This window comes from Talpa occidentalis, unplaced genomic scaffold (genome assembly GCF_014898055.3).
Source record: "Talpa occidentalis isolate TD23 unplaced genomic scaffold, MPIMG_talOcc4v2.1 talOcc4.9, whole genome shotgun sequence".
Classification (NCBI taxonomy): Eukaryota; Metazoa; Chordata; class Mammalia; order Eulipotyphla; family Talpidae; genus Talpa; species Talpa occidentalis.
In genome coordinates this window covers 108,827,831-108,840,623 of record NW_023605305.1, presented here as the reverse complement: position 1 = coordinate 108,840,623, position 12,793 = coordinate 108,827,831, and the positions used below count along the sequence as shown (strand labels likewise).

General features: G+C 45.0%; 1 protein-coding gene and 1 long non-coding RNA gene across 4 annotated transcripts in view; one reads left to right on the top strand and one right to left on the bottom strand.

The window, feature by feature from the left end:
• LOC119236667 (uncharacterized) overlaps positions 1–12,793 on the bottom strand; it is a 139,077-nt gene that overhangs the window by 63,284 nt on the left and 63,000 nt on the right. The window contains exons 1-2 of one of the 2 annotated variants that reach the window (XR_005123133.2): positions 8,973–9,071; positions 6,185–6,289 (exon numbers count right to left, since the gene is read on the bottom strand). This is a non-coding gene — a long non-coding RNA (uncharacterized LOC119236667). Of the gene's footprint in view, positions 1–6,184; positions 6,290–8,972; positions 9,072–12,793 lie in introns of those variants that run through there. The other variant, XR_008550418.1, reaches the window with a different exon arrangement.
• Positions 9,771–12,793, top strand: part of SLC16A1 (solute carrier family 16 member 1) — a 36,047-nt gene continuing 33,024 nt past the window's right edge. The window contains exon 1 of one of the 2 annotated variants that reach the window (XM_037498968.2): positions 9,771–9,815. The gene's annotated coding sequence lies outside the window, so the exon portion shown is untranslated. Of the gene's footprint in view, positions 9,816–10,084; positions 10,183–12,793 lie in introns of those variants that run through there. The other variant, XM_037498967.2, reaches the window with a different exon arrangement.

Genomic DNA, 12,793 nt, shown 5'->3' with positions numbered 1-12,793 from the left:
TTATCTACATTAAAATATACCCATTCTCTTCCTCCCCCTAGCTTTCTCTCATGTGAAAACAAGGAGAAATTTAATTTGCTGTGCTAACCACAGGAAAAGTTATTTATATGGAGAATTAAAAATTAGATCACAAAATGTCCAATACTCTCAAGATAATTTCTGAATTCTATGGTTTTTGCATTCTAAAGAGGAGGCCACACATTAGGAGTCTGGAATGCCTGAATCTTAAAGTATAAAGACTATAAACACTTTTGCTTGAGGTGCTTAGTACTTAGGAGAGCACTAACAGCCTAGAAGAACCCTTTCTCCTGAATTGGTAAGCCCTATGAAAATATAATTAAAAAAGAGAGAGAGAGAAAGTAGGTCTTCCGGGGAGGTAGGGCAAGATATGGAATTTAATTCTCAAGCAAATGCTTCTTCACTTCTTCCAAAATGCTCATGTAGCCTATTAAGTAAATAGGAAATGAAACATATTATATTTCACTTGTATTTGGAGGTGGCCTTCCTAAGCAATATATTACAGTGTAAATAATTATGTAAAAAAAAATAAACTAGTTAGTAGATATGATAGCTATGAAACCTTATTAGTTCACATTAATTAGTGGGGAAGCTAAATTGGGTTATGAAGAGGTTTAATTATATAATAGAATTACTATCACTGCTTCCCTGCCAGTCTGTCTCTTTCAGCTCCATGTTATTCTACACACAGTTCACCAGGTTGAAGTGCTTTCTCAGAAGAAACACTACATACAAATGCTGGAGGCTCAAGGTTGGGACTATGATGTAGCCTATATTTCTTGTCTCTTATCATCCCCCTCGCTTCCACCCTTCTCTCAGACCTCAGAATTTTGAACAAAATAAATGAAAACAGCTTAGCATTTCAGAATACAGGATATGAATTATGTAGACGTAGGTTTAAATGCCAGGTTAAGCACTTATAAAAAATTGCCTAATTTTTCCCCCACCACCATCATTGACATCCCTCAGATGCTTTCTCTGTCCCTCTTCCCTTTTAACCTCACTTCATTAATTGGTGTGCACTAGTTTTCAATAAGTATTTTGTTAAATAATCTGCTATGTAAATATCTAATAAATAGTTGTCTGCCATTCTGACTTGCTTTGCTACACATAATACCCCTGGCCTTCCATTTTGCTATAAATGGCCGTATTTTGTCTTTCCTTATGGGTGAATACAATTCCATAGTGTGGATATACATCTTGATCTGGTCATCAATCAGAGGGCACTTAGGTTGCGTCCATGTCGTAGCTATTGTAAATAGTGTTGCAATAAACAAAATAGAGGATATATTTTTTTAGTTGGTCTTGTGTTCTTTGAATAGATGTCCAGGAGTGGGATTGCTCGGTCATATTGCATTTCCATTTTTAGTTTTTTATGGTAAATCCGATCACTTTCCAAAATGGTTGTACCAATTTACACTCCTACCAGTGTAACAAGGCTCCTCTTTCTCCGCGTCCTCTCCAACACTTGTTGTTGGGTATGTTATTTTTTTTTTTAACTATGTGCCATTCTCATGGGTGTGAGGTGATATATCTGTAGTTTCAACCAGCATGTCCCTTGCCAAAAATGATGAACATTACTCCATGTCTCTGTTGGCCTTCTGGATATCTCTTTGATGAAATATCTGTTCAGATCTGCTGCCCATTTATTAACTGGGTTCTTTGTTAGAAGGTAAAGGGTTTTTTTTTTTAAAGATATATTTATTCATTTATGCATACAAGAGCTGGGGTACAGGCCAGAGGTGTGGGGGGTGAGAGGATTCACCAAAGACAGAGTGGGGAACAGAACAGGCAGATTGACTGCTGAGGGGAGCAGAGGGTGAGTCAGGAGAGGTCTGCTGAGCCACGTGGATTGCTCCCTGGCCATCTGGGAATCAAACTCGTGCTCCAATGGCTGCAGATTGCTTCATAGGTTGTGTCTTAACCCTTGCGCCACCAGGGAGGCCCAGGTAGAGGTTTTTTAATATATTTTATATATTAACCCCTTTTCGGTTGTGCAATGTGTAAATATTTTCTCCCATTCAGTAGGATGTCTTTTCAATCTATTTACATATATCTTTTGTATGTAAAGGCTTTTTAATTTATGGTAATCCTGGTTATTTATTTATGCTTTTATTTCCCTTGTCATAGAGAATGAGTCTCCAAAAACAGGCTCATCATTGAAAATACTGCCAATGTCTTAGTCTATGTACTTTATTGCCTCAGGCCTTATAGCTAAATCTTTACTCCATCTGGAATTTATCTTTCTGTACCAAGTAAGAGTGACTCAACATTTATTTTACATGTGGCAGCCCAGTTTTCCCAGCACCATTGTGAAAGACATCCTCCTTTTCCCACTAGTATAGGCATGGCTCCTTTATCATACATTAAGCTTTGATATATGTGTATTTGTTTCTGTACTGTTCTTTACTGTTGCTATATAAAGTCAGGTAATGTAATACCTCCATTTCTCTCATTTTTTTTTGTAGAGACAAAGCTGAAATAGACTACCCTGCTGCAATCTGCTTGACCCACTCCAGAGGAGCCTACCCATCCTCATATTCTTTTTTTTTTCTTTTAAAGATTTATTTATGTATACAAGAACTGGGGTACAGACCAGAGGTGCAGGGGGGCGGGGGTGGGGAGGGTAAGAGGATTCACCAGAGACAGAGTGGGAACAGAACAGGTAGACTGATTGAAATACACTGCTGAGGGGAGCAGCAGGTGAGTCAGGAGTGGTCTGCTGCACCATGTGGGTAGCTCCCTGCCCGGGGATCGAACTTGTGCTGCAGTGGCTGCAGATAGCTTCATAGGTTGCGTCTTAACCCCTTGCACCACCAGGGAGGCCCCCCCATCCTCATTTTCTAAACTCCACACAATTTTGTTATTGTTGTTTTCCCCTTTATATTGATTAAGAGTAAGTGTTATTTTTCTTCTGCATCATGGAATTACATATTATATAGAAATGTCAGGGAAACCTGGACTATGGTCCGTGCTGTCTAGAGAAGTGCTTCTGGCAGTACTGGACACCTTACCATCACTCTTTATCATCTTATACTGGGATGGTGAACATTCCCTATACTTGAAGGATTTTTCAGTTTGAACTCTTGATTTAGATTAAACTTGACTAAACTTCAGGGGCAAGTAGAGTGGTGCATCAATAAACACTTACAAAGCATGAATATTTACCTTCATTTCTCAGTCCAAACTCTAAAAAAGGTAAATTCAGAATTGCCACCTTCCACTTGTTCATGTTCCAAGGTTTTCTGCATGAGAATTCCCTATTTCAAAGGACTGATAATGAGGCCGTTACCTTTCCCTCATGATTTAGGGAAAGCTTTACATCCTACTCTGAGGGTATGGCCTTATCCTTTGACCACAAAAATATAATGCTGTCATTGTACAATACAGTAGGTTTAACATCTGAACTTCTGATTTATACATCAGGTAAGGTGGGGAGTGCTGAGACTTCACTCTCCTAATATACAACTCAGAAGTGGAGTTGGTAGGGAAGGTAGAAGGGAGGTGGGTAAAGCAGGTTTAAAGGGGTCAATTGTATGGTAGAGGATGGAAACCGTACACCACTGTGTTTGGTGGCAGACGTAGTGTAGTATATGCAGATGTTGATTTATAATGCTGCACATCTGAAACCTGTTATGTTATAAAACAATATTACTTCAAATTTTTTTTGAGAGCAGCTCTCCTGCCTGCCTGTGACTATGCAGGTGTTTCTTGTCACCAACCTTCTCGTTTTGCAAAGCAGCAGAGGCAGCTCTCCTCCCAAGACTGACTATCTGTGTCTACGCAGGCATTTCTTTTACAAACCTGTCCCTTTCAGGGGCAGCTCTTTCTGCCCACTTGTGTCTGTGCAAGCATCCTTCCCTTTCCTTCCCTTTTTATAATAAATCTGACCTTTTAAATATTTAAAAATTAATATTGTTTTTAAAGTTAAGATTAAACAAAAAAATGCTAAAAATAGGGCCTCCCCGGTGGCACAGCAGTTGAGTGCTGGGTTGCGAAGCTGCCCGCAGCCTCTGCAGCGCCGGTTCGATTCCCGGCTGCTCCCCAGCTACCGGAGGAGGGTCCCACATGGCGTGCAGACCTCTCCTGCCGCCCACTGCTCCCCTCAGCAGTGTACTTCGGTCCTTTTGCCTGCTCTGCTTCCTGCTCTGACTCTGGTGAATTCTCTCACCCTCCTGCGCTTCTGACTGTACCCAGTGCTTGTATAAATAAATAAATGTCTAAATAAATAAATAAATAAATAAACGGGCCTTCTTTAAAAAAAAAAATGCTAAAAATAAAAAGTGGGGTTGGTAGCCCTTGGACATTACCTGTGTGATGCAGGGCACTGGGACAGATTCTTAGTTCTCAGAGGTCACCAGAGATTGGGTTCTGTGCTTTATTTAAGCCTCGGCTTGTTCCCCAGTACAGCATAACAAGATCCAGTCAGAATACTCAAGTCTGGCTCCACAGGCAGATGGATACACAAAGCCAGTCATTATGATTAGAGGGTGCCTTCACTGCATGTCCCACTATCTTCAGTCACATCAGGCTTGAGGGGCAGCTTTCAGAAGCGCTAACTGGCCTGCTGCTGCTGTTGCATAAGGACATTAAGGTACAAGTTCACACTGAAAGACCTCATAGAATGAAATATGGCGCCAGGACAACCAGAATTTCCTGGAATACAGGTGATCTTAAAATGTTCAAAAAAACAGGTCCTTACATTTCTGCTCCCCCAAACTTAGTTGCCTAGAGGTTCACAACTATTCTAAATTCAGATAAGCGGGGGGGGGGGGGGGGGGGGGGGGCGGGGGTGGTGGGTGGTTCTCTGCAGTACACTTTCTGGCTTCAAGTGTGGTTAAGCCAATAGCTTTCATCATGATTATTTAGCTCCACCAGGGATAGAAGGAACCTAGAACAGGGTCCTCCTAGTCAAGATGGCCTTTAAGTCCTCGGATTTGTCTCCATGGTATTAGTAGTTACAAATGACAATTTCTGCTTATATATTTTTGGTGAGAACTAAATGATGACTACTTCCTGATCATTCCAGACAAAACTGATGATGTGACCTTGGATATGTTACTCTATATCTCTGTACCTATCTGTAAAATGGGGATTATGAAAGTACCTGGTTTACAACATTTTTATGAGTACTACGTAAGTTATGTATATAAAGTGCCTAGATCAACATCTAGTATAGATTGTAAGTACCCCATAAATCTTAGCTATCATCAAACATCATCATCATCACCATCATCTCCAACCCCCATGCCACTTGCGGAGAATACCTTAGGAAAGATTGGAAGGAAGAAGGGAAAGTAGGAGGGAGAAAAACAGAAAAAGGGGAAAAGCTCAGAATTCATCAGAGGCAGGGAGGTAGACAAGTCTTGCAACTATGCAGGACCATGCCTACAAGGAAAAAATCCTAAACACAGTAATTTTAGGCCACAAAGTTCATAGGGCCCAAGTGTCCCTGTGCTGGCAGAGACAAAGAGCAGGAGGCAAGTCATATCATACCACGGAAAGGAGTGAGGGCATGGAAACTAGACTGCCAGAGATAAGCCTCAGGCAATTTGGTTGAAAACAAATTGAATTAGAGGATAAACAGGCCCAAAAGGAATACGCTTGTTGCACTACCTATATGGATTGTTTTGCAACCTTTAAATTCTTTAAGTCTTTTAAAACTTTAAAGTCTTTAAGCATTACTATTAGTTCATCATAATTTTTTAGTTTTCCCCCAAAATGTCTGTTTTAATAAATTTTTGACAGCTATCTGAAAATAATGTGAATGTCCCTTACTATCAAGCCATTACAAATATCAAAAAAGTAATGTGTAGTATATATAATATGATCCTTCCTTGAAAAACATATTTGTGCACCAAAAACACCTCTCAAAGACCCAAACGAGCAGTAAAGGAAATTGTTGGTCACCAAAATTACCAAACATCCCACAAGTCAGTGGTTGAAAATATTCATTTTTGACTGACTAGTCACATTGAAAAAAATTTTATCGCAACCAATTTTTTTTCTGCTAAGCTGTTTTGAACGAATCATCTCTAGTCAGCAGAGAGCCAGAAAAGTCAACTGATTAGGATGCCAACAGGCTGGTGAGATTAAGTGAAGGGTCAAAACAGAGCAAGAGAAGTCAAGGAGAAATGGGCAGAGGCCAGGAAGGGGCATGAAGTACCTCTCACCAAGTCGGAGTTACTCTTCCCTTAAGGGTGGAGTTCATCTTAGCTCCAGACTGAGTCCGTGGAAAGCAGCAGGACTACACTCGACATCTAACATGAAACTAGAGGAAGAAGATGTGGGTGAGAGAGGTCTCTAAAGAATGTTTTCAGGATTAGCATTATCTCCTTTACATTTATTTGCTTAGCAATTTTTTTTCATATATGGCACAAAACAAATTTCATTTTCATATTCCCTATTCCTATAAATTATAAATTGGGGAGTGTTCTTAATCAATGAAGTATTACTATTTTAAAAGAATCCGTTCCTGCTTTGTTTGGTGTTAGTGGAGAAAATAGCACCTTCCTATTTCCTACATCACTGAAATGGACTAAATGAGGTAATGTAAGTGAAGTATTTTAATTACAGATATTTTATTATTCTCCTCTGTAATTTAATTACAGAGATTTTATTATTCTCCTCCACATAAAGCAATTGAGTAACTTATTCAACTTGAATAAGTGCTCTAAATTTTCAGATTTTGCATCTGCATTTCTCATGGCATTACTAATTTCTGAAGTTATAACTGTTACCTTGAAATCTTCCAAAGTATTGGTCATTTAACAAGCTTGTAAATAGCATTATTCAGACATCATCCAGTTTATTAACCTTTAAAACCGAAAAGTGAATCTAGGGAGATTTGTGAAGTCAAAAGCCGCTAGAGAACAAAATGCCTTTTTTGGTTTTGATGTAATGACTTTGAAAGACACCATGATGAAATGCTTTTTTTCTTAAAGATTGCACTTGGTACAGTAAGAAGAACCTCCAGGCTGGAGAGCTGGTTATACTGATACTATTTATTAGATGGGTTGCCTTAGAAAACTTTTTAGCTTCTCTGGGCCTCAATTTCCATTTTTGTAAAATGTGGGGGGTTGTACAGGCAAATCTTCAACCTCCTCCTGTACTTACTTACTAGCTTATTTCTTTGATGTGTCATAATCAGGAAGGACACTTGGCAGAAAAGCAAGAATTTTACCTGTATCATTTCATCGCTTTTGCTAGCTCACCCGCCCTGTTTCTGCTTTTTTGGCTAAGAACTGAGCTGCTTTTGATCTTTCCCTCTCTTGCACTTAATGACCAATATTAATAATGTTCATTCACAAGTACTTGCTGAGTGCTGTGCAAATACTAGCTTATTTGATGATCACAACAGCTTCAATTTATCCAGGTCATAAACTGAGGTCCAGGATAGTCAAGTGAATTAAATGCCCACCCTAATATGGATAGTAAGTTATAAGAATAAGTCTTTTGATTCTGAGGTCTATATTTTCACAACACTACAGATCCTACTGGGGCAAATCCATAAATCTGAATTTTGTGAAGCCTAAGGTGTATACAACTTGGGTGGATATCTTCAAGGAAAGGAATGTTATAACACTGTTGTAGTAGATTTTATTCAAGTTAGAGGCCTTTAAGGCTAATCTTTAGGATTATGTTTTATGTTATCCCATGATTATACATTTATTTAGTATGTGCTATATGCCAGACACTGAAGCAAATACTTATTTTATTATTATAACCCCAGGAGGTAGGTATTATACTTGTTTTACATAGAATTAGGCTCACAGAGGTACAGTGACATGACTAAGGACACAGAGCTAGTAAGTGCCAAGTCATCAAAGTTGTAATTCTGGAGATCTGGCTCCTGGATCCATCATGTAAACCCTCAGCTCCTCTATAAGCCTAATTTTGAGGTTTCCTGGGACTCATCCTATGCCACCATTCCCCACTACATACCATTATTCAGGTCCTGCTAGGTTCATATCTGAACCAGTCCAATTTTGTCTCCCTAGCCTTAACTCTCCTACCATCCACCCTGAATACTACAACCTGACAATTATAAAGCACTGCCGTTCTAAGTCCTGGCTACTGCAGCGACTTTAAGTGCCGATCTTCTCTGAATTTATCAAATACAGAAAACGGTGACTGCTCATAAGCAGCATTGGCCATAAATTTCATACCATTTTTTAATGTCTTGAAATGTTACTGAAAACTTTTTGCTGCATGAGCAGAGGCAGAGTGGGGGGGGGGGGAAGCACAGGGGAGTCCTCAGAACCCTACCCATCAAGCCCCACACCACCACAATCTAAGGTTTTTCATCCGAAAGACAAATATTTAAGGCCAAACTAACAAGGCAGTGGTGCTAAGTGTGTAGAGGGGGAGAGGGAAAGTTAGGGCCGGGCAGAGTAGGCGCTCTGAAGTTGACTTCTGCCTACCTTGAAAGCTCTTTAGAGGCAGTAGCCTAGACTCACACATTTTTGATATTTCTCCAAAGTCCTGGACCTCAGAGATATTCCCTACTTTATTTAATTTGAACACTTTGACAGATGCATCGTATATGGACTTGCCCAAGAACCTACAACAGCTCTAAGACAAAACAAAGCTCTGGAGCCTGCCTTCAAATGCTGGCCACTCTGCGACCTCCCCGAAGTTAAGGGTGTGGGTTTCAGGCTCCTACTATGTAAAATGTCCATTGCAGCACCTACCTCGGAGGGTTGCAAGCGCCTTCAGGGGATCTACTATCAGACCAGCCCTTCCAAACAGTGAGCTAACAATTGATTTTGTCCCAAACACTCCTTGTCCAGAAGCACGAGCCGCGTGCACATCTTCCCTCCGGGCACCAGACTCTGGGGACCACCCTCTGCCTCGCTCTTCTCCCCGGAGTTCTGCGCTTAATCCCCACCACGCCCAAAAAGCCCGGGGCCAGGCTCTGCCGCACGAAATTTCCATAACCTCGTGAAACCCACCCGAAGAGCCCAGGAGGTCGGTTCCATCACTGCTGTCATCTCGCAGAACAGGAAACAGGCCCCGAGGGCTGGCGGGGGTGCCCGGGGCCGCTCAACTCAGGGCCGCGGCCACAGCCACGCGCGCCCGCAGAGGCCAGCGCCTCGGCCTCGGCCCGGGCCCGGGGCGCGCCCGCATCCATTCAAACCCCGCCGGCTCCCTCCAGCCCCGGCCGCGGCCCGCCTCCTCGCGCGCCCCCCGCCCCGCCACCTGAGCCAGGCCCGGGCGGGTGTGGGGGGCCGCCCCGCGCGCCCTGGGCGGCTCTCCCCTTCTCCGTGCCGCACTCTGAGGGGTGCGCGCGGCGCCGGTGTCCCGGGCGCGTGGAGGTCACCCCGGGCGCCCGGGCCGGCGGGGCCGAGAGGCGAGCCCCGCGGAGGCGGCGGGCGGCGCGGAGCGCGCGAGGGCCGAGCGCGGGTCGCCAGGCCGCCGGTCACGTGGCGGGGAGGGGGCGCCGGCGCGCGGGAACGAGCGGGCGGGCGGGCGCGCGCGCCCGAGCGTGTGGAGGCGCGAGTCGCGGTTCGGGTATTTTTTCCTGAGGGGCGGGGGCGGCGGCCGGGAGGGCCGACTCCGCCCCCTGTGCGCATGCTCCGGGTCGCCGGTTATAAGGCGGCCTCGCGGGCCGGCGCGACAAAGTGCCGGCGAGCTGCGACGTGACTCGTCGGGCGCGTGGGTGCCGAGCGAGCGCAGCGTCACAGGGACGGGACGGGACGGGACGGGACGGGACGCGACCGAGACCCCGGACGCCGCCGAGCCCCGGCCGCGCCGCCGCCTCACGCTCGCGCCGCGTCCGCGAGCCGCGCATAACGGTTAGTCGGGTAACGGCCGCGGCGGCGCTCTGCGTGGACCCGGGGTTCGCTCGCCGCTGGGAGGCTGGGAGGGAGACTCGGGGGACCCCAGACCGGAGCCCCCCGGAGAGGGGGCGGCCCGGCCGCGGCGCCGGCGCCCTCAGCCGCGGGGCCCGGCGGCGCAGCGCGGGGGACGGAGACCCTGAGGCGCCGCCGCGGACAGCGCCTCTCCCCGCCGAGCCGCCCCCCGCGGCCGTCCGCGCGGGCCAGCGGCGCCCGTCCACGCGGGCCGCCGCCGCCGGGGAGCCGGCCGCGCAGCCAGTGACCTTGGGGAAGTCGCTTCCCTCCTCGAGTCGAGTAGGCGTCTCAAGAGATGCTTTTGATCAGGGTAAGGGACGCCGGGGGCTGGTTCACGTGGTGCCTGCTGACTCTCCTGGCGCCCTGCTCCGCCGAGGCAAGGGGAGAGGAGGGAAGGGAATCTGGGCGGGAGTTATTTTGGACTCGTGGCATGCCCGCCTCAGCCCTCCGGGCCAGCCAATCCTGGGCCCACCTGGTGGCTTGCAGCGGTGTCTTGGAGAACTGCAGTCCCCGCAGTCGAGGCGTGACTGCAGGGTTCGAGTGGACTTGGCCCAGGGGCCGGTGCAGTTGGCAGCGCCCGGCCCGGTGCTGACGGGGGCCCTTTGTCGTTCAACCTGTGGTGGTTGCGGAACGTCCGCGGCGCCCTCGGGCTCCTGGACTTTGAGGCGAGGCGGCCTTGTCCGGAGGAGCCCGCAGGAGAGCGTGTATTACCCTGGGGCAGATGCACGCTTTTTGTTCCAAGTACATCCTTGTTTTCCCACGTAACATTTTGAACATTTCGTTTCTGTGCCATAACTTACTTGGTGCGACCGACACGCAGTTTAGCGACTGGCGGTGCTTCTTGACCAAGAATAAAACGCGTTCCGCCTTTAGCCACATGTCTGCTTGTAAACTGGGTGTCCGCTGATAACAGTAATATATTAACCGGTAACTGGTCTTGAATTTTTTTTTTTCCCCCCCAAAATTATTCTGGTTTTGAAATGTGTTCTTGTCAGTGGCCTGATTAAACAAATGTGGGGTTAGTAACTTCTGGAATGTCGTGGTAGGGTGAATCTGAGGGTTTGGAAGACTGAGGAGGAATTAGTCATTAATAAACAGTTTTGATGTCAGCTATCCCTCGGGTGAGGCAAAGCAAACAGTCTTCAGCTTTTTTTTTTTTTTTTTTTTTTTTAGATTTATTTATTTATACAAGCACTAGGTACAGTCAGAAGCGCAGGAGGGTGAGAGAATATGTCAGAGCCAGAGCGGGAGCGGGAGCAGAACAGGCTGAGTGACGAAGTACACTGCTGAGGGGAGCAGCGGGCGGCAGGAGAGGTCTGCGCGCCATGTGGGACCCTCGCCCGGTGGCCGGGGAGCAGCCGGGGATCGAACCGGCACTGCAGAGGCTGCTGGCAGCTTCGCAGCCCAGCGCTCAACTGCTGCGCCACCGGGGAGGCCCCAGTCTTCAGCTTTTTATTTAGACATTTATTAGTACCCATAAATCCAAGTTCTGTACCCTGAGCTACAACTTTGCCTTTGAATTGTCATAGAAATGATCAAGAATTCAAGACAATCTAGGCCTTAAGACAGTATTTAAAAAGTTGAACATACTTCAGTAATTCAGGGTTTAGATAGATGCTGTTCTTACCCAGGATTGTAGTGACCCTTGTTAAGTATGCAAGTTAATAGTCTGGGGAGCATTTTGTGAGACTTTTATAGCTGAATAGGTGTAAAAGTTTAGTTGTAAGCTTAATAAGCTATAACATACCTGAGCGATGAAAGAGGAAAAAAGGACCATGCCATCACAGGATGAAACCAACTGCTTAGTGTTTCAATAGTTTGTATATCTTTTGGCCTTTTAAATATGGGTGAATATAATAACTCTGGAAGAGATTTTAATGACCAGCTAGTGAGAGGCCCTTATTTTAAACATTAGGAAACTGAGACTGGGAAGTTACGTGACATATTATCTTAGGTCTTGACATTCGTTAATGGTCGAGTGAGAATTATGTGTGTCTTGACTCCCATTTAATTAGATTGGCACTCTTTAAAATTTAAATATAAATGAAATTGTAAATATGGATATAAATGATCTCAGATTGAAAATACGTGTTTTGAATGATGGCCTTCTCCATCTTCTTATGTCTTTCATTCCCATTCTGTCATAATTCCACTTTATAATATATATCCCTATGTAGGATTTAGGCTCCTGTAAATACCCACATAACCAAGTGAGGTGTTACACGTGAGGACTAGGAAAATGGGACTTGGGTATAAGAAATACAGTCTAGAAAGTTGGTGAATTTTTATGTATTCAGCAATTTGTTATTGGCAACCTGGCACTAATAGAGACTTAGGATTTTGCAGTGAAGAATTTCTAGCCCTGTCCCTCCCGGAGTTTATGGTCTAAATAGAAAACATATAAATGCATAATTATCGTGAAAGTGCTCTTTACAAATAAGCATTGAGTGTGATGATAGAGGAAGTACAGGTTCCTAGGGTAACAAATACTGTAGAAGTGTGAGAAGACACCCAACTTAGTCTCAAAGCAATCTGGGTAGGCCTCTTTCAGGAAGTGCCATTTAATTTGAAAATTGAAGGATGATTAGAAGTTAATGAAGCCAAGGAGTGATAGTAGAAAGAGCGTTCCCAACAAGTGTTGAAGCTATAGCCACAGATCACATGGTTCACTAGGAAAACTGAAAGAATTTCACCAAAACTAAAGCATAAAGAGGGGCCAAAGAGAATGGGAAAAGATGGAAGTGGGGAGGTAAACAATATATATTGTCTTTTTAAGGAATTGGGGAAGGGACTAGATTTTTTTTTTTTTAAGATTTATTTATGCATATAAGAACTGGGGTGTAGGGGGGGGGCGTTGGTGAGAGGATTCATCGGAGAGAGTGGGGAATAGAACAGGCGGATCTGCTGAAATACACTGCTGA